The 19,432-nt window shown below is 41.3% G+C and overlaps 1 long non-coding RNA gene and 1 pseudogene across 3 annotated transcripts; both read right to left on the reverse strand.

Moving 5' to 3' along the window:
• LOC131667386 (uncharacterized) overlaps positions 1-12,895 on the reverse strand; it is a 168,625-nt pseudogene extending 155,730 nt beyond the window's left edge.
• A 1,133-nt stretch (positions 12,896-14,028) lies between these two features.
• On the reverse strand, positions 14,029-18,761 carry LOC131674806 (uncharacterized). 3 transcript variants are annotated; one of them, XR_009302932.1, is made up of 12 exons: positions 16,880-18,761; positions 16,669-16,793; positions 16,500-16,546; positions 16,283-16,420; positions 15,712-15,874; positions 15,524-15,620; positions 15,253-15,441; positions 15,105-15,181; positions 14,967-15,023; positions 14,785-14,895; positions 14,538-14,688; positions 14,029-14,431 (listed from the first exon to the last, which is right to left on the reverse strand). It is a non-coding gene; the product is annotated as an uncharacterized LOC131674806 (long non-coding RNA). The 3 variants fall into 3 exon arrangements; XR_009302900.1 differs by having other exon boundaries at positions 16,283-16,546; XR_009302921.1 differs by having other exon boundaries at positions 14,507-14,688; positions 16,283-16,546.
• Between the last annotated feature and the right edge of the window lie 671 nt (positions 18,762-19,432).

The following is a 19,432-nucleotide window of genomic DNA, read 5'->3' on the forward strand; positions in this document are numbered from 1 at the left end:
GATCAGTGAAGTGTCAAACTTATGGCACCGGATGATCTTGGGTAGAATAAGTTGTTCATTAGATTTAAGACATTGTAAATCGTTCGTTTCGTTGTATTAGTAGTTTAAGAGAAATTGAAGCCAAATAGCTTTCAATCAATCAGGTTGTGATGTCGATGCTAATCAAGAGACCAGTCCCTTCAAAGAAAACTGGCTCTTCATGTAAAGAAACCAAAGACCGTCCTTGATTAGTAAGCAGGAATGGGTCAACTAGTAAATGTAAGCTCTTGTTAAGTCTAAGACTGCTCGATCATTAAAGGCCTAATTAATCTCGCAGCCGTGGCCGGCAGTATGTTACGTCGCAACACGATACATATGTATTAACGCATACGTATATTACTCAAACATGTATATTCAAATTAAGTTAAGCTGCGCGCGCAGCTAAAGCGTGTCTGTGTGTGTGAGACTGTATGAGGTGCTAGGGCCTTAAGCCTAGCGTGGTGGCAGCACCTTACGGCGCTGCGCCACTCGCGCCAAGCATGGCGGTTTTTGCCGGTGTAACAGGCAGTCGTCGACGACATCGTCCCGCGTGCGGAGCTCCCTCGCGCCTTTTACGTTCTCGGACAACGTTCTCGTGCACCCACGTGCAACATCACTTCTATTACCCACGTAATACAAGGTTCTCGTCCACTCACGTGGTCTGTTCTATCGTTTCAGTGTAATTCGGATGCGTGAAAGTGATTGTAAATTCATCGTATAGCAATCTCCTTTGTGTGCGGAGCGTGTGAGTGCGTGCATGGTAACGACCATTGTTCTCCGCGCGACGTCTCTATCCCGCGTTATCTTCATCGTTGTAATTTCTAGTTTCATTTAATAAAAGGGTTTTTTATGCCGTTACGGCTTTTTTCCTCAAACAGTGTTAAGTGATTTCCCTCTCATTTTAATAATTTAAATCTAACTACCACAATTAAATCAGCAATCAAGAACGAAGGAGAAATTCGAACTAGAGCGATTTACTTCGCCAAGGAAGTCGTTCAGAACTTTTCACATGAGGATATTTTTGACTTTTATTTTTTCGTCAAAAAAATTCCTGTTGGAACCCCTGAACAAGTATGATCGTTTTTTGTACACCGATACCCCAAACTATCATCGACTAGAGGTTTATTCCATAAACTCACTCTGCAATTTGCCGTCGCGTCCTATTAATACCGTGGACAGACAGGAGTGGCCCGATGAAGGGTAAAGCTATTTCAGAGCGTCAGCAAGCTTAATCCCTCATGTTTATATCTCATAAATAGATTTCTACAAAGATTAATATATAGTAGATTGTAATGTGTCGTATAAGACTGTATACATGAACATGAAAAATATAAACTTTCTAAGTATTGTGTAAAGAGGGTCTTCAGTTAATTTGATTTTCACCCCGACTTGATCCAGCCGTCAACACGCAAGGAAATTTGGCAAGCTCACTACTCGGCATGGCTGTTACGACATTAAGCGCAATCTCGCTGCTCTGCTTCTCTCCTTTCTATCTGTTCACTCTCGGGCTTATACTGTAAAAATGAATGCCGAATAAATGTCCTAACAGCCATGCCGAGTAGTGAGCTTGTCGAACGCCATTAGAACTGCCATTCCCAGATGTCGGCATGAGGGTTCCTCGCATCTTTGAGCCACCAATCACATTCATTTGAACGAATGTCCCCGGCCATTGAGTACTGGAGTTATACCATTAGGTCGTATTTTCTCACGGGGAACATAAAGTACTTGGCTCTAGCCTTTTCCGAATATCGAAAGACCGACGTCCCAAATCGAGACAGCCTTAATGAGCAGGTTTAGCGTGCTTGGCGCGTCGCACTAGCCTGGCCAAGCTTTCTCATTACGGCTGTCTCGATTTGGGATGTCGGTCTTTCGATATTCGGAAAAGGCTAGAGCCAAGTACTTGATGTTCCCCGTGAGAAAATACGACCTAAAGGTATAACTCCAGTACTCAATGGCCGGGGACATTCGTTCAAATGAATGTGATTGGTGGCTCAAAGATGCGAGGAACCCTCATGCCGACATCCAGGAATGGCAGTTCTAATGGCGTTCGACAAGCTACTCGGCATGGCTGTTACGATATTAAGCGCAATCTCGCTGCTCTGCTTCTCTCCTTTCTATCTGTTCACTCTCGGGCTTATACTGTAAAAATGAATGCCGAATAAATGTCCTAAAAGCTGCTATTCAAGAATTACAAAAAGTGAATTTAGCCAGAGCTTTAGTTCATACAAACAATCGATGCTGAAATCGGTTATGGAAAACTGGTTTAAGAGAAACATACCATAAATGGCGTAGGAGTGATTCCAACCTACCGTTCTGGGAGTAGGGTAAGAAAAGGCTTTTGAGGGTTTTGAGAGGAGCTTTTGATGTTAGGTAAATTAGGTTTGGAGAGATGAGTGGTAAGGTAACTGGGCATGGATGAACAGATTGTTTTATAGAGATGAAGGATAAGAGAGATGACGTTGAGACTCAAGGGCGAGTCAACCCAGGCGCAGACAGTGAAAAGAGACATGAGATTCTATGTTAGTTAAAGGGATGAAAGAGAGAGAGAGAGAGATCGCTTCATTGCTGTCGTGGAGAGCATAAAAGAATTACGAAATTTATTTTGATATGAAATAATTTATTTATTTCTTATTTTCATTGCAACTTAATATCAAGCAAATAATTTGGTTTCCAAAAAAATAAAGGAACCAAAGATGCTTTCTAATATATATGAAATTTGGTTTATAAACAACTGAACTCCAGTAATCCCAGAGCTATTACCTTTCTAGCCTTTGACGCGGTTATTCATAAAATTTTACTTGATAAATTATATAATTATGGTATAAGAAGAAGTATACCATAATTATATAATATACCAAATATATACCAAATATATACCAAAGAGTCAAAATCAACAATATACTTAGCAACGCTGAGGAAGTTCAGATGGAAGTTCCTCAAGGTACAATCTTAGTACCACTGCTCTTCATAATTTATATAAATGATACAAACCTTGGCAGATAATACAATTCTTTTTTTTGTTGACGAAACGATAGTCATCTTAACTGGTAAAAATTGGAAAGAAACAAATATGAACAATCAATTGGATATAGTGGGAAAATAGCTAGCCCTTAATAAGCTGTCACTCAATATTGATAAAACAGCTTATGTTTGTGACGAGAGCAAGCGTTGCGCTTGTTCTCGTCGAAATTTTCCCAAATTCCCCTCTCTCTCGGCAAGGCACGGTGACCAGCGTTGGGCGCATTTAAGAATGCGCCTAATGCATGGTCTCTATTTCAGCTGACGGAGATTGCCGAGCGGGGCCGAGCAGGCCCGAAGCTGTTACGTTAGCGACAGAAAGTATAGAGGTGTTAGAGAGAGAGAGAGAGAGAGAGAGAGAGAGAGAGAGAGAAATAGTCGGGGACGTGCGTGCCCTACACAAGATTAGGCAGACGCGCGTTTCGAACCAATTAGCGCATTGGTCGCGCGCCCCCTAATAAGTAGGTCAAGTGGGGAGAGAAAAAGAACGAGGAAGAAGCTGTAGGTCGCGACGAAAAACGAGCGACACAGACGGTAGTAAGTCGAGTAGCGAGTAAGAAGGTTTTCCGAGTCGATCGGAGCAAGACGGTAAACGGTCAGCAGTGAAGAAGTCAAAGTGCAGCTGAGGACAAAGGGCCAGCTGAACGCACACACTGCCAAGGGCCGAGAAGAAAACCGAGAGGAGAGGACGACTGCCTGGTTCCGGTATCTACTCGGGACGCTACTGGGACAAGCCGGCAGGAGTTGCCCAGCGACGACCAGCAACATCGTACGCAGGGCGCAGCCAGGCCTCTCGTTCCAGCACCAAAGTTCCAAAGCGTGTGCACGCCTTGCTACCTGCCCTAATTACTGTCGGTCTTATAAATCGCTCAAAGAGAAATCGTCCAGGCGATCTCTCGCCCGGCGACTTTCTCTGTTAGCTAGGTCGCCTAAGTTGGTTTGTCGTCAAGGCGGTCATTTGCCGGGCGACGCGCGTTGTTTTGTATAGATTTGTAAGCGCGATTAGTTAGTTAACTTGTTCTCTTTTGTAATAGGTGTTAAGAACGTCGTCGTGTTTGTTAGATTAAGAGTTTGTGTAATGCGGCTTATTTTTATGCGGTTTGTTAATGTGCGATATCTGCGAAGCCTAAGTGTAATGTAACTTTTATTTGATTTAATTAGATTTGTTAAAATGCGAATTTGTGTTTTTTGTGTATAATTCATTAACCATTTTCATTTCTTTGCCTCTTCCCCCTTCCCGCCTCAATTGCTATGAGCGAGTGCGCCTCACTTGCCCACCTTTAAATAATGGTTAACGAACGAGCTTTCGTTACATGTTGAATTTGGTAACTACTGTAATAGCACACCTAAAAATCTGCAAATAAAAATACAAGGTATGACAATACACAGAGTCAAATACATTAAGTATCTATGAGTTCTTTTTGATAGTAACATGAAATGGGAACTTGCATAATATTTATTGTGACGGAGAATCTCGGCTAGGCCGATCTCGTCCGTTTAGCTCTCGCAAATGTCCGCGCGCCGCGCCAGGCTGAGAGTGTGTACGTTTGGCACCCACACTCATGCTTGGACCTTTTGTTTGCGAGGTGCTGAACACGGGCTGAGCTGACGACTGGAGCGACGCAGATGGCGCAGAAGAAGAGAGAGAGAGAGAGAGAGAGCGCTCGAATTGCGGATCGCCGCGGAAAATTCGGGGAGTCTCTGCTAAGCAATGAGCAGAGAAAGTCGCGCGCGCGGATAAACCGAAAGGTCACGGTTTTTCCGAGTTGGCCTCGCGACCTCGCCGACGTTTGGTTCGTTTCGGAGACACGCCCGGTGCGCGGACGAGTGATAGAGCTTGAGGCTGGGTCACGCCCAGCCGTGTCCCAAAAGATACCCGGCACCGGTGCGTGTGGGTAACCGGCGAGGTGCGCGGGTGAGCGCGCGGGGAATTTGACGTGCTGCAGCGCTGAGCGACGAGGAGGCGGCAGAAACAACGGCAACAGCAATTCTTGGGATACACGGATTGAGGCAGCTATATTGTGGAGCAAGCGAGGAGACGAGCGAGAAAACAAATAGCGGCGACAACAAGTATCAGCGAGACGGTCAGCGAGGAGCACACCAGTGACGTCACACTGAAGAGCGCTCTAGCCGTCAGAGAGGCTGAAGGTCGAGATCGGTGCCGTATTTTTCTCTTGATTCTCTCTCTCTTGCATGTTTGGGCGTCAGTCTATGGTTGGTAGCACAGCAGACCTGCTGGCTACCCGTTAATAGCCTATCAGCGAAAAGTGTTTGTCGGGCATTTGTATAATATCTAGTTTTTATAAGGGAATCGGCAGGCTGACCAGCCACCGATTCACCGTCGCGTTCGCGTTTATTATTGTACCGCTCGTAGTGTGTAAGTCCGAGGTTGCCGTATTGTAATCGATTGTTGACAATTAAAGACTAGCATATTAATCCGCTGTGGTGTTTATTCGCCGCTGTATCACTCCTCATCCCGACTCCGAATCTGTGCGTTTAACGTGTTTATGCTCGACGCGTTATTCAGTCGTGGGAACGTCTTTTGCTTCCCGAATCTCCGAATAAATAATTTATTGATATTACGGACGGTCGCGAGCAGCCCAGACGGGTACGGCCGGAATTCTCCGTTACACTATTAAAGGACCAAATATTTAACTTTTGTCTTTTACAAATTATCAAGAATAATGAATTCCGAGATACTAAGGATCCTTTACTATACACTATTTCATAGCATTTTCAGGATCAATCAAAGGATTACAGAACCTACAAACTTGATTAGTGAAAATAGTTAACCAAAACCATTTCATAATGGAAAAACAACCATTAAATATCGACCAAACCTTCTCTCTAGAATCACTATTATTCTATTATGATGTTTTATCTTATATGTATAGCGTAAAAGATAAAAAAACTAGATATAATAGTACAGAACTACTTAAAAGAATAAAACGAATTAGTATAAAAAACAGCTTTAACAGAGCTATTATACTCTTCAGCAATTTACCAAATCATCTTAAAATAATGATCAACAAAAATAGTATTAAAAAAACATTAAAACATTAAAATAAATTAAAAATTGATACAAAAAATCCCTGAAACTAGAGTCTTCGAAAACCACGCTAAAAATCGATGTAAATTTAGACATTTGATATATGACGGACCAATTTCCTTTTTTTATTTGCTTTTGTTTTTGCCTAAATGCCTACATAAGAGAGAGTTCGCCTGCGAGAGTCTTACTTGGGTCGCGCCAAGGCCAAGCGCACAGCGATAAGATGCTATGGTCAGCAGCACGTGTATGCGCACCTCGGCGAGAACGAGTAGGAAAGACCGAGTGCGCTACTACAGCATGCTACGGCAGCATGCTGTGACAGCATGCTGCAGTCAGCGTGTTTACTTAGGACTAAGGCAGTGATTAAAAACGCATGAATAAGAAAGAGAAAACGTGAAGGAAAAAGAGAGGGAAACAAAGCGAGCGAAGTAATAGCGAGGACCAGGAGAGTCAGTCAGAAGCGAGCGCCCGATTAGAAGGTTGCATTTATTTTCTCTGACACTAGTTGTGTTGCTAATAGTCACATATATTGTAACGGACGCATTGTATTAGAGTAGAGGCAATGACCTATCGTTTCGCACTTAGAAAACAGCGAACCTCGCTATGACGTCACGCGCGAAAAATCAAATGAGATAAACACAATAGGTGAAAGACCGCTCAAGGTTCCGTCAACCTCCAAATTAACATACAAACTAAGAAGAAATTATACCTTACCGCACCACCGATTATATTAGACCTAGACTTCTTGACTGAATGGGACATAGTGTTGCTGTTCAAGGACAAGAAATGGAGGGTGCATGGGGGGCGATGGTACTACTTAAAACTTCGCAAACCAAGCGACACCACAGCCTTCTCCGCGGAATGTGCGGGGCTGACAGAGATGACGACCGCCCAAACCGCTAGATTGAACGAAGTGACAGAGAGACTGCTTCTACCTGAGACCGACCAGATGGGACGCACGCCCATAGTAAAGCATCTGATCGACGTAGGAGACCCCAAAAAGGTTAGATAAAGGCTGCGCAGAATGTCACCAACCGTGCAGAAAGTTGTTCGAAATGAAATAAAAAGAATGTATGACCTAGAAATCATGAGACTCGTCCCAGAGACACCGAAGCGGGCTTCGGAAACCTGAGGCCAATTGATACGGACCACAGCGTGAACCCACCTGGCCGCAGTTGTTTCAACTACTGGATGCCCGGGCATAATTATCGGACATGCCCGCGGCCGTCCGAAGCAGGACATTATTGTGGCAACTGCGGCCGGAGGGGCACTGCAGTTGAGACCTGCCTAAGATGCGCGAAGAAGTACTGGCGCCACCAGAATATGTCCGCCACAAAGACCAACCGAACGAACCGATCAGTCCTCAACATAGTACATCCGGAGGCGCCACCCCCCTCTTACAAAGAGGCGGTGCAGCCAATTAATCCAAACCGGCCGGGACCAGCAACTGGCGTTATCCCGCACCCTCCTAAGGAAGACAGGCGCCCATATCGTCATCACTCAGGTCGCAGTCGATCCCACGCGAGGGCCTCCCACGAAGAGGACGACGACATCGAAGACCGCCTCCAAGAACTAGACCGGCTTCGTCAAGCTATGGAGGCTATGGCCGCGGCAGAGCGCTGCAACTTGGTGAGAGCAAGAAAATATCGCAGCTTAAATTATCGCGAGGACTCCAGTAGCGGATAAACCTGTAACCGCAGCCAATAAAACCATCAATCGTACCAGACCTCATTCATTTGACTTTGTTCGACCTTCCTTAACCACCCTTCCAGGTAACTGAGCCAGCACACGAGGACCAGCGAAGAGCCGCAGCCGACAACCATAGTTAGAAACAGACCATTAATAGGATTCGCGATGACCAACCAATCGTGGTGCATATGTAATGCACCGGATTAGTGGGAGGCTATGTGATGATGCGTCATCACAGTAAATTGATCTAATAAGCTCGCGCAAAATCCTCTCCCGTCAAGAGGATACGGACCGATGAGCTGATGCCATCTAGTCCACACGCGCGTATATCCGAGACCTCGCGAAAAAACACTTCTCAGGGTCTACCAAATTGACGCGTACGACCCTTACGCCCGCGCACAACCACTCGCGCACTCACAGCCCGGACCAATACTCCCCCAGGAAGCCAGACGACGAAAAAGATCGCAGCCGAGATCAGCTGATTCGAGGAAACTGATAGCAAGCTAGAGCTAGACCTGACTAGCTAGAGAGAGGGGCAATTAAGCGTGTGAGTGAGAGCGAGATAAACGATGGGAGAGCGATCGGACGCGAGCGAGGGGAAATCGGTAGGGCTAACGAGTGCATGTGAGAACGAGACAGCTGATAACGACACGAAACCGACCAACGCGCGACTTGACCAACCAATCGGTAATAAGATAGGGGTAGATCACCAAATACAGTAAAACCGACATTACTTGACCAACAAATAGGGAAATAAGGCATCAAAAACCGGCCAGTAGTAAAAATGCGCGGGCTAAGATAGTAATATAGACGGCGCTGATAATCGACTTAGCAACAAAATTAACCAATCAGATAAAAACCCACGAGAAAAAGGGGAAGTAAACGAGGAGAAGTGACGCGATGCCGCGAAAAGCCGCGGCAATATCCAGAGAGCTCTGCTTGCGCGCCGAAATCCAGAGTGTGATAGTGAGTGAAAAGGTGAACAAAGGAGAGCAGCAATAGCATTAAGCAGCAGCAATAGCATTTATCGGCAGCAGCAATAGCACTGTCCAGCAGCAGCAATAGCAATAACCGGTAGCAGCAACAGCATAATTAACAACAGCCGTGTGATGATGCGTCATCACGCGAAAAATATACACTACCGGCACTATGCGACCGAACAGCCACGACCGCATGCACAGTCCACGCACGTCCGGATCTCGCGAACTATGGCCTCCAGAAGTCTCCCTGACCGATTCGCACTACCCTTACGCTCGCGTACAACCCCTCGCGCACTCACGACCCGATCCGACGCTCCCTCGGGAAGCTGGAAGCCTTTAAAGTTTCCAGCTGCGATCAGCTGATCGCAAGCCCCCGTTAACTGAGGCAGACTTAGCCAGACTAAAGTAGGGGCAACCGAGCGCGTGAGAGCGAGCGAGACCGCCGATACTAGACCGATCGGACGCGAGTGAGGGGAATCGACAAGACCAACGAGCAATAGATAGAAAAGGATAGGCAAGCGACGCTAACTGACCAGCCAATCGTTATCGGCTCAGGGGTAGCTAGGCTAATGAGACGAAACCGACGCTATCTCCGCGACCAGTAGGCAAATTAGGCGCCAAAACCCGACCAATGAACAAATTACACGGGCTAAAAAGATCAGTATAGACGGCGCTGAGACCCGGCTTAGCAACAAGCCAGCCAATCAACAAATGACTAAGGGGAGGTGAGCTAGATGAGAAGCGGCGCGTCGCCGAAAAACGGCGCGCCAGTACCCGCTGAACTCCGGTGCCGACCAGTGCGCCGTTGAGCCCTGGAGCCGGCAAAAGGGAATTTCCGCGCAAGTAACCGAGTACATAATGAAGCAGAAGCAAAATAGTGAAGCAGAGAAGTAGAATAGTGAAGCAGAAGCAGAATAGTGAAGCAGAAGCAGAATAGTGAAGCAGAAGCAGAATAGTGAAGCAGAAGCAGAATAGTGAAGCAGGAAGCAGATAGAAAAGTAGATAGAAAGCAGATAGAGAAGTAGTAATAGAATCAGCGATAGGGAGGCAGTGTAGCAGAACAGCAGCAACAAAACCCGCAGCAATAACAGCGCAGCAACAGGCCCGCCGGCCACGAACGACCACCTCAGCAGTTCGTAATCGCGATTGTCCTAGGGAGACGACCGAGTGAGTACATCTTTCTTTCTAATAGACCGCGTGTTGTCCGTCCACATCCTTGGGAGTGCCGCTTGACCTCTGCGCGATTAATCGAATGCTAGATACTCGGGAGTGCCTTATGACCTTCGCGCGTCAGATCGATTTCTTTATACGTGTTCTCATCGTCAGCCTCCCGGCTGACCTTTTGTTGTCGCACCGTTGTCCGCCGCGGAGAGACAAGTTTTCACGCGCACGCCTGTATGCCGCAAAATCTTCGCTTAACTTAAATGAGCCGTTGATTTGAGGCGAGCTTTCCGTCGAGTCGCGTGATTGACGAACATCCGCGACGCGGGAGTGTCGTATGACCTTCGCGCGCCCTGTCTTCGTTGTTATGCGTGTTCTCGCCACCGACCTTCCGAGCATTGTCTTGTGCGCCGTTATACTGTCTGAGATCCGAGAAACGAGTTCTAAAGGCGCGCGTCTATAAATTCCTTCTCCGAAGCCGGTTGAAAACATTACGCGAGTCGCGCCAGACCTTCGTTTGACCAACAAGGTTTCGGGTATACACCGTTGTCTTTGTTCCGTTACGCGATCATCGCTACGAAGTGCTAACAACATTGCGAGCAGTGATAAACCTTCGTGCGACCGACCGAATTCTTATGCGTATTCACCTCGAGTGAACTGGAATTTTCGCCGCGAGTAAACACCCTGACATCGCGTAACTGTGTCCGAAATCCGAGACTATTCATCCGAGTTATTGTCTGCCTAAAGCAGCTTCGCGTCGCAGTACGCCACCCGCGCCCCCGTTAATTTAGATCAGGCTGACCATCGCGAAGGGTTGACTACTGGGCTGACCTGGGACTGTTGGCCTAATAAATCTGAATCGTATTTAAATTGATTTTATGATTGACTACACCCATTCGATTGCCCCATCCCCCGTAGCTTTCGCGGTCGGTTTGAAACTAGTGAGCGCGTACGCGGTTGATCTTATCGCCATTTCATTAGGCAGCCTTTGTCGCGGAACCGCGTTGTCAGCCTACTAAGGATCGAAAGGAGCCTCTTTCCAGACCACTAATCCGTTAGTCGAGGTGCCCCTGTGACGCCTCCCTCGATATACCCGTTTCTAAGCCGAGAGTCAGCGTGCCCCGAACCACACCTGACTAGCCGAACGAGCCGCAGCCGTGGGTGGCCTGTAAAAACCACCCGTTGTCCCTTCTCTCCTTCGTTCAACGAGTTTCCCTGTTTCGAATCCGAACGATCTCAGTTTAGGACTTCGCGCTCCCCCTCTCATCTCCTACAGGTGATAGCCCGCGCAAGACCGACGACGACGAGGAAGGAAGCAGCGGGGAAACCACCCGACCATCACAGTGACCGGCAGGACCACCGACGAGCCGAACCAACTAACGTTGCAGAGCTGCCTGCTCTCCTAATGCGAGAGCCCGGTAGCTGGCGCCCAACAAATAAAATAAAGCTGTACGTTCGGCTCCCTGCGCCGCTGGCGACAGTGCGAGACCGGAAGAATAATCGTCATTTATTTTTCCCTTCCCTCTCCCCCGTCGCAGCCGAAGTATCATTCCAAGGGAAAAGAGCGAGTACTCCTCTCTCTCTCACGTTTCTTTCTAATTCGTAACTATTAACTAAACCGCGAATTTTCGGGAGTGCCGCCTAACAGAAAATATCAGAAAGGGGTTGAAGAACGAGAGCCGAGGTCATCGTCGCCATCAAGGTCAAGGACAAGCTCATCGTCAAGGTTAGAACCTTCTTTGAATCAGCAAAAATTGCCGACAACTGCAGCAAAGCACGATTGAAGATGTCATTATCAAAATTGTAAGTAGTTCGGGTGATTTGACGGGAAATCCGGTCACTTTTATATAATAATAGTTTCAAATTTTCAGTACTGCAGCTAAAATGACATAATCGCTCACTCTAGAGAGGCAGCCGTAATTGATACATAGATTATGTAAATATGGTGGTGCGCTCTTCTACGAGCAAAAGGTAGTTCCGCCCGTCGAAAAATTCTACAATTACCAGAAGATGGGCCTCGGTAACGCCTTGGCAATGGGCACTGCACCGTCCACCGTCGTTGGCTTCATAGAGATCGCAATCTCAAATGTTTTCTTTCTAATTCGTAACCGTTAATTAAACCGCGAATTTTCGGGAGTGCTGCCTGACCTTCGCACGATCGCTGAACTTCTCGCGCATCAACGGGAGTGACGCCTGACCTTCGCGCGATCGCCGAATTACTCGCGCGCTCGTTAGATTATCGCCTGATTTTTGTGTGATCGTTCAGATTCTCGCGCATTAACGGGAGTGACGCTTGACCTTCGCGCGATCGCCGAATTACTCGCGCGTTTATTAAATTCTTGCCTGATCTTCGTGCAATCGTAGATATCCGCGTGTTTATTGGAATGCTGCATGACCTTCGCGCGATCGTAGGTACTTGCACATCAACGGAATGCCGCATAACCGTCGCGCAATCATCGAATTACCCGCGCGTTAATGAGTGCCGCCAGACCTTTATGTAATCCTCGAAATCGTCCGCACATTAACCTTACCTTCGCACGATCGCCACGAAAACAGATCGCGGTCGCGTCTCGTTGCGCCACCTGCGAACCTTTAGGGGAACGCAGACAAGATAGACCGCCGCGAATATCTTTTTTGCACCGAACAAGGAGAAAACCGAATTACGTTAAGGACGCGATAACCGGATGCCATTAGCACTTTACCCCTTTTTTCCCCCTGTTTACTTCGACTTACGATGACCGACCTTAGGCTGACCCAGGTATAGAGCAATTTAGTGTTTATCAATAAATACGAATTTCCGCCAAAATGCTTTTATATTTACTTATCTTCATCAATTTTCCATATCACCTATAGCTCAGCAAGTACTTCAACGGGGGACGAAGGAGGTGGAATATCGTCTGAAACATCCTTATGCGATTGCTGTGTCATGGCGGCCGACGAAGTTTCCGCCTGAGCAGCGTCGCTGTTATCGTTAAGCGGCGACATAATCTCCTTTAGTTGGTAGGAGGGGATATTTCCTCGCGCTGAAAATTAAGAGAATTGATTGTTACGGATTATGATAGTAATACCGAACTTTACGTCCTTTAGACTTACCCGTTGCCTGTAGCCATTTTTATATTTGCCGTGAATAGCCGATGTAATGTGCAACCGTATCGCGATTGACCGCGCCAATTGAAATTCACACTTGGATTTGTTAACAGGTCCTTGACAGATGGCAGTTGCAATTTTGGTATGAATGGTTTGGTAGCTATATCTTTAACCATTTAATATATTCGAAATTGAAAATGCCGGCAAATAAAGAAACATCAAGAAGGGGGGGGGAGAGATTCGAATAACGAGGCATAAAACCTTTGTGTAACCTCTAATCGAGCAGGATGTAATATTTAAAAGTACTTACAGATTGAATGATGTTGAAGAGTGACATTATAAAAAATCAATAGATTTACACCACTATCATTTTGATGTAGTACTTAACGTATTGAAATAATAAATTGAATAATTGAATCATGTCACGCAGCGATGAACCATCTACCTCGTACTACAGTTGCACTGATACTGGCGCGTGCATAGACACGTTCTGGCACTGGCGCGCATATCGTTTCAGTTTCAATTTTAATTCACTAGATGGCGGTGGGGCGCACATGCGGATAGCCATTAGCCACGCCTCCACGACAGCTGTCTGCTGTACACTTGTTACTTGTGGCTGTTCTATCATCATACGTGTCCGAATTCCGTATTTCAAATTCGTTTTTTTTAAAAGAGGGAAAATAAGAAAATTCTCAATTCAAAATTTAGAAGATCAAAACATTTATCTAACCTTTTAGATAATACCTTTTCTAACTGAAAGAAGTTAGTTGAATATCTGTAGTAATTTTCGGGAAAAATTATTGGCTTACTATTTTTTCTGTAAAATGTTCTTTATGTATTTTTCAACAAATTTTGTTGAAAAGAAAACTAAAATAAAAATAATAATTTTTATTAAAACTTATAGAATAATGGCCAATAAATAAATTTATATCAGAATTAATTATCAACACAGTTTATTACAAATAGAAAAGAATATTTTCGTCACTGTAACAATTATTTTTACAAATACAAGAATATAAAGAAAATAATCCTACAAAACACTTTGAGTGTATCATACTTGCACAATTCAAATATTGATATGATGAACAAAAATTAATTTAACGCAAAAAATAAAATTGAATTGACTTATAAAAGAGAAATTGATGTTCAGAATGTACCAAATTACATTGAATAATTATACTCCTAATCATTTCAACGAAATTCAGAAAATGCCAGTCATTACAAAATAGTCAATGATAAATGATACTAAATAGTTATAAAATATCAAGTACGAGCTACCCATGCTTGGTTCCTCACAAGACTGATTACCTGCGTGGATGTTTATGCTTGTTAACCGAGATGGAGTATTGATAAGTTCTTCCGCCAGACTAATTAGTACTTCTGAAAAATTTTGCTTCATCCGTTGTTTCAGCGGCTACTTGAGCAACGTCTACAAAATGATGTATAATCAATTTTAATTTACATATCACAGGTCTGAACCAAATGCTGAAGTGTCAAAACATACTGCTGACGATAACAATGACAATCATACTAACTAATTTCAGTTTCCGATTAAAAAGCTGGATGTTCCCGTAAAGATCGATGTAGATCTCTTTCGATTTCTTCATTAGCTTGATACGATTTTCCTATCGATTGATCGACAAGTGACTTATATAATCCAGTATTTATTACCATCTCATTTAAGTCCTAAAAATAGAAAAGTTGAATTTTTTTCTCTCTCTCATAATAAATAAATTTAAAATAATATTTTCTACTGTTCTTTCGAAAAAATTGAATATTTACCGGAAAAATGTCAGCCAAACTTTTCCACGAAGATTTTGTGGTATACCCGCAATGAGGAGTTTTGCATCGAGATCTCGTTGAAAAAACGAAAGTTTTCTAGGCACAGTCTTACTGTAAATAACATAATTATGTACATTAGTAATAAATCTACATTTAATGCAAATTATTTTTATAACTTTTACCTCAATTTTTAAGAAAATCTCTATCTTCATTGAAACCACTTTATATTATCTACGAGTCTAAAACAATTTTAATTTGCATTACTATTAAACAAATTTAATTTACTTTATAATTAAGAATTATGAATGTAACGAATGTACCATTTCATCGCGAGATTCGTCAACTGCTCCATCAATGAGTACATTTCAGATTTGTGAAGAAATATTGAAAAATAATGCTGAAAATTAAAAAAGTAAAATTTTGCATGATAATTTAAAACTTTTATAGAGCAATATGTAATTTACATACCTCTTTATTATTACGCATAACTATACGAATATTGTCAGGTAATACAAAGGAAATTGTTTTTTCCAACTCTAAGATATCTTCCCATCTAATAACTAATTTCGTTTTCTTTGACAGAATATAAGCATAAAAAACATATGATTTACAAATAAATACAACTATCCTTGCTTTGGTATTTTTTTCTTCCAATAACTGTAAAATATAACATTTATATAAAACAAAGCTATTTCGATAACAAACCTTTTACAAATTCAAAAGAGAAAAACTATGTTACCAGCACGAATAATAATTTACAAGCTTATCATCTTTGGGTATTTTGGAATACTGATGGAATTTGAATGAAATTCCTTTGAAAGACTGTGAATCTTTATCTATAGAGAAGGAAGACGCATAAATCTTGGTATTAAAATTAAGTTATTTGATTATGATTCATATTTTTGAGAAAACATATCATCAACAAACTTGCTTTTTGATGTATTATTTGCTATAATCAACTGTATTTTGCAACACACAAAATCTGTAATTTCTTCTCCAGTATCAACAGGTTGTAAGGTACTTGTAAAATTTATGTGAAGCCATTCCTCATTTCTCACTATGTCTGAATGTGTCAAAGAAAATGCTACCACTGTAAAAATAAAAATTTATGAAAATCTAATAAAAACTTTATAATATTCTTAAAAATATGAATATAAGCAATGGCTTATAAGTAGATACTAACAAACACTGTCACACATCTGTAAATGTGTACACAGCTGCTATTTTTTTTCCAGAGGGAATAGTTATTAGTGTTATTTGTTATCAGTGATACATTTCTATGATTTATCAATGGTAATTACACACTAGATGAAAGCAGTGAACTTTATTTTTAACTATTATTGATAAAAACAAATTCACTTACTCCAATACACTTCAGATGATGGTGTTTGATGTAATTATAATAATTTATCATTTTATATGATTGAATATTTTTAATTAATAAAGATTTTTATATTTAATATTTTTAAATAATTTTAAACAAAAAGTTTTAACGTACCAAACATTTCTCTGACACGAGAATTTCCAACACCCACAAATATTTCGAGAAATTCTGAACCAGACACCTTTAGTAACGGCGCGTCTGCTTCTCCGGCAGTAGCTTTTGCTAACAAAATTTTATAGGTATCAGAGGGACCTTAAAAATTATACATATGATGCTTTGACAATTTTGATTCCAAAGTTGAAATATTCTTGAAGATTTTTCAGAAAATTACCAAACTCCATGATTTCAATTTTAGCTTCTTCGCATCCAGTAACATCCCTTATATAAAAAATGACAAATAAGTAATCATTTACTATCAATCAATTTATAATGACATTATTAAGATAGATAATCATCAAGATTATCATTCAGAAAAACAAAACCACTTGCTAATATCTTACTCCTTTTTCACTTGAGTTGATTCGTTCAGAATTAGAAGATGTTACATTTCCAAAATGTCCTTTATCACGACCTCCTCTATCACTAAACATACTTGCAGTTTTGCGAGTTAAACATAATAAAAGAGCTGCAACATATTAAGAAAAGTCCATACTGTAGAAACAACTTGTAATTCCGGTTTTTTCGATCTATGGATATAGTTTTTCAAAATACCATTATAGTTTTCAAAAGGAAAAATAGAAGTAAAGAAAAGGTGGACGAATTTTCTGACTTGAGAAAGATGACAAATAAGATCCAAGTTGCATGTATGATATCTATCGCTGTATAAATACTCGAATTGCCTGACATAATCGTCTAACGCCTCTTGAGCATCTATGAGCATCTGACTGTTGATGCTCTCTAAATTCATTATAGTCATTCCGTACACAAGCAAGATGTGGTGCTGAAAGTAATCCTCATTCATAAAATCTTGAAGTATAAGTAAACTATACACTAATAGAAATGATTTTAATTCCGAGGCCTTCCAGAAAGCGTAATCCAATACACTGCGAGGCAATCGTTGAATAAATGATGGAAGAGTCAACTGTTTTATTTGTCGATCAATAATATTGGCGAAATGAATTAAAGATACAGGATGAATATTATAATCGATGTCAAAAAAAAAAATTTCATTAAATTTGTTACAACCCCTTGATACGTATTATACATTTCATCAATAGCCGTTGATTCTATATAGTTAGGTACTAGTAAGTTTAATGCAGTAGGCCCTTTTACACCATTAACAGGTACATCTGTGTCAAGAGCTTGCGCAGTATATTCTTTTGTTTGTTCCACAGTTCTCTCTAAAATGTCTAAATTTTCAACAAATGGATACGTTTGTACATTGTCAACTCTAACCGTTTGTATTCCGCAGTTATTGCATCCGTATCTCCCGTTATATTGGAACAAGTTTAAAAATCTAGCTTTGGCTTGTAAGTCACAAGTTCCGGTAAGTATCATTTCTCGAATTTTGATAAGATTTTATTCATTATGGATTTTGAAATATTTCCCCCTGTAAAGCTTGGCATGGTCATTTTCAAACACAGGCAAGAATAAATTTGGTGATGGTTTTTTATCACTGAACCATAAACTAGCCAGAAAATCATTTTCTTTTTTTATTCTCAAGTGGTATGGCAATTCATTAGTAACTAAATATAACGGCCATATACTATATTTTGAAGAATTAAAAATAGGCACTCCATCTGGATTCCACGTAAAAGTAATATTATTTGGATTATCTGTGTACTCTCACGATAATGATTGATAAGTTGATCCATCATATATATTATTTCATAATTATTATTTCATAATTATTCACATGTTGTTTTACTCGTGTGAATTGGTAATTTAAATTTTGTTTCAAGTTTTTGCGCTTTAGAAATGATTCTAATTGCGTTGTTATCTGTATTTCTAAAAAGTAATCTATTTTTGGATTTTCAATACCGAGGCAGTTGTTGCATTCATTTTCTATTTTTTCTAAACATCTTGTTCAATAAAAATGTTTAACTAAAGAACATGAAATATTCGCAAAAAACTGTTTTAATTTATAAATAGTTTTGACGCAATAATTCGGTCGAATGAAATGCGCCTCTATTATCTCCAGAATAGCTGTCATTAAAGCTCCTGTGATTTCAAATCGTGTCGTAAGCGAAAAAATTGACAAAATACTTTCTACTATTATTAAAAGTGCTCCAGGATATAGAGTGTCGTCACCATTTTAAATCAATTTCTTATCACCGCTATTTTCATATTCCGTATCAGAGTAATCCGTCGAGGAACTGATCAGATTAGTGCTGTCAGATTGAGTTTCACTGTCATCGCTAAGCTCTTGATTCTCACGACCAACTCCTAAAATAATCATATATTTTTAAAAATACGTATTATTGGATTTATAAGATATAATAAATTTAGTCAGTTATGTAGAAAATTTCAAAATCATATAGTTTATAAAATTAATTCAATGGAGATTGTATTGCTGACTAATGAGCTGCTTGAAACTTTTATTTTTCTCAAGCGTACCATGAATTAACTATTTGTATTGCACAAATTTAAAAGATATCATCATATAAGTCTGACTGCAAAGATATCTTTGTATTGAATTGTAAGAAAATTTTAGTATTTTGTAGTTTTTTGTATAAAAAATTATAAAATGATAGCAATTATGTTTCCGTTGATAGAATGATATTAATCGAGTACTCAAAGATAGCATGATGTGAATATGAAGCGTCTATAATCAATGATACTGTTTTTACGTATACTCTTACATAACATACAACGTATGTCACACATAATACCAGTACTTTCAAATCCGCTTGAATAGTTTTCTCGGTCATGAGTTTGCCTATAGCATAAGCCATTAACCCTTCTCCTATGAACCTTTAATTTATTTAAAATTGTACGCAAGCGTGCTTGTTTTCTGACTTGGCAGACGATTCGAAGAAGAGTAAAAGGTAGTAGAGTCAAGTTTAGATAAGGTAGTCTGAAATAGATAGGTAGATATGGTTATACAATATAATAGATATATTCTGAGGATTGTGATTATTCTGTTATGCTTTGAGTAATATGTGTACTATATTGCAATATATCACTTTGTTTTTAATTTGCTGAGAGCTATTGTGCAATTGTAGTTTGAATTGCAAAGGAATTATGCAGTGATGTAAAGAATGTACATTTAAATTTTGCGAGTCGGAAAAATACATTTACGCTGAATGTCGAATCATTTTTAGG

The sequence above is a fragment of the Phymastichus coffea genome, unplaced genomic scaffold (assembly GCF_024137745.1).
Source record: "Phymastichus coffea isolate CEN01 unplaced genomic scaffold, Cenicafe_Pcof_1.1 PCOF00001, whole genome shotgun sequence".
In the NCBI taxonomy this organism is placed as follows: Eukaryota; Metazoa; Arthropoda; class Insecta; order Hymenoptera; family Eulophidae; genus Phymastichus; species Phymastichus coffea.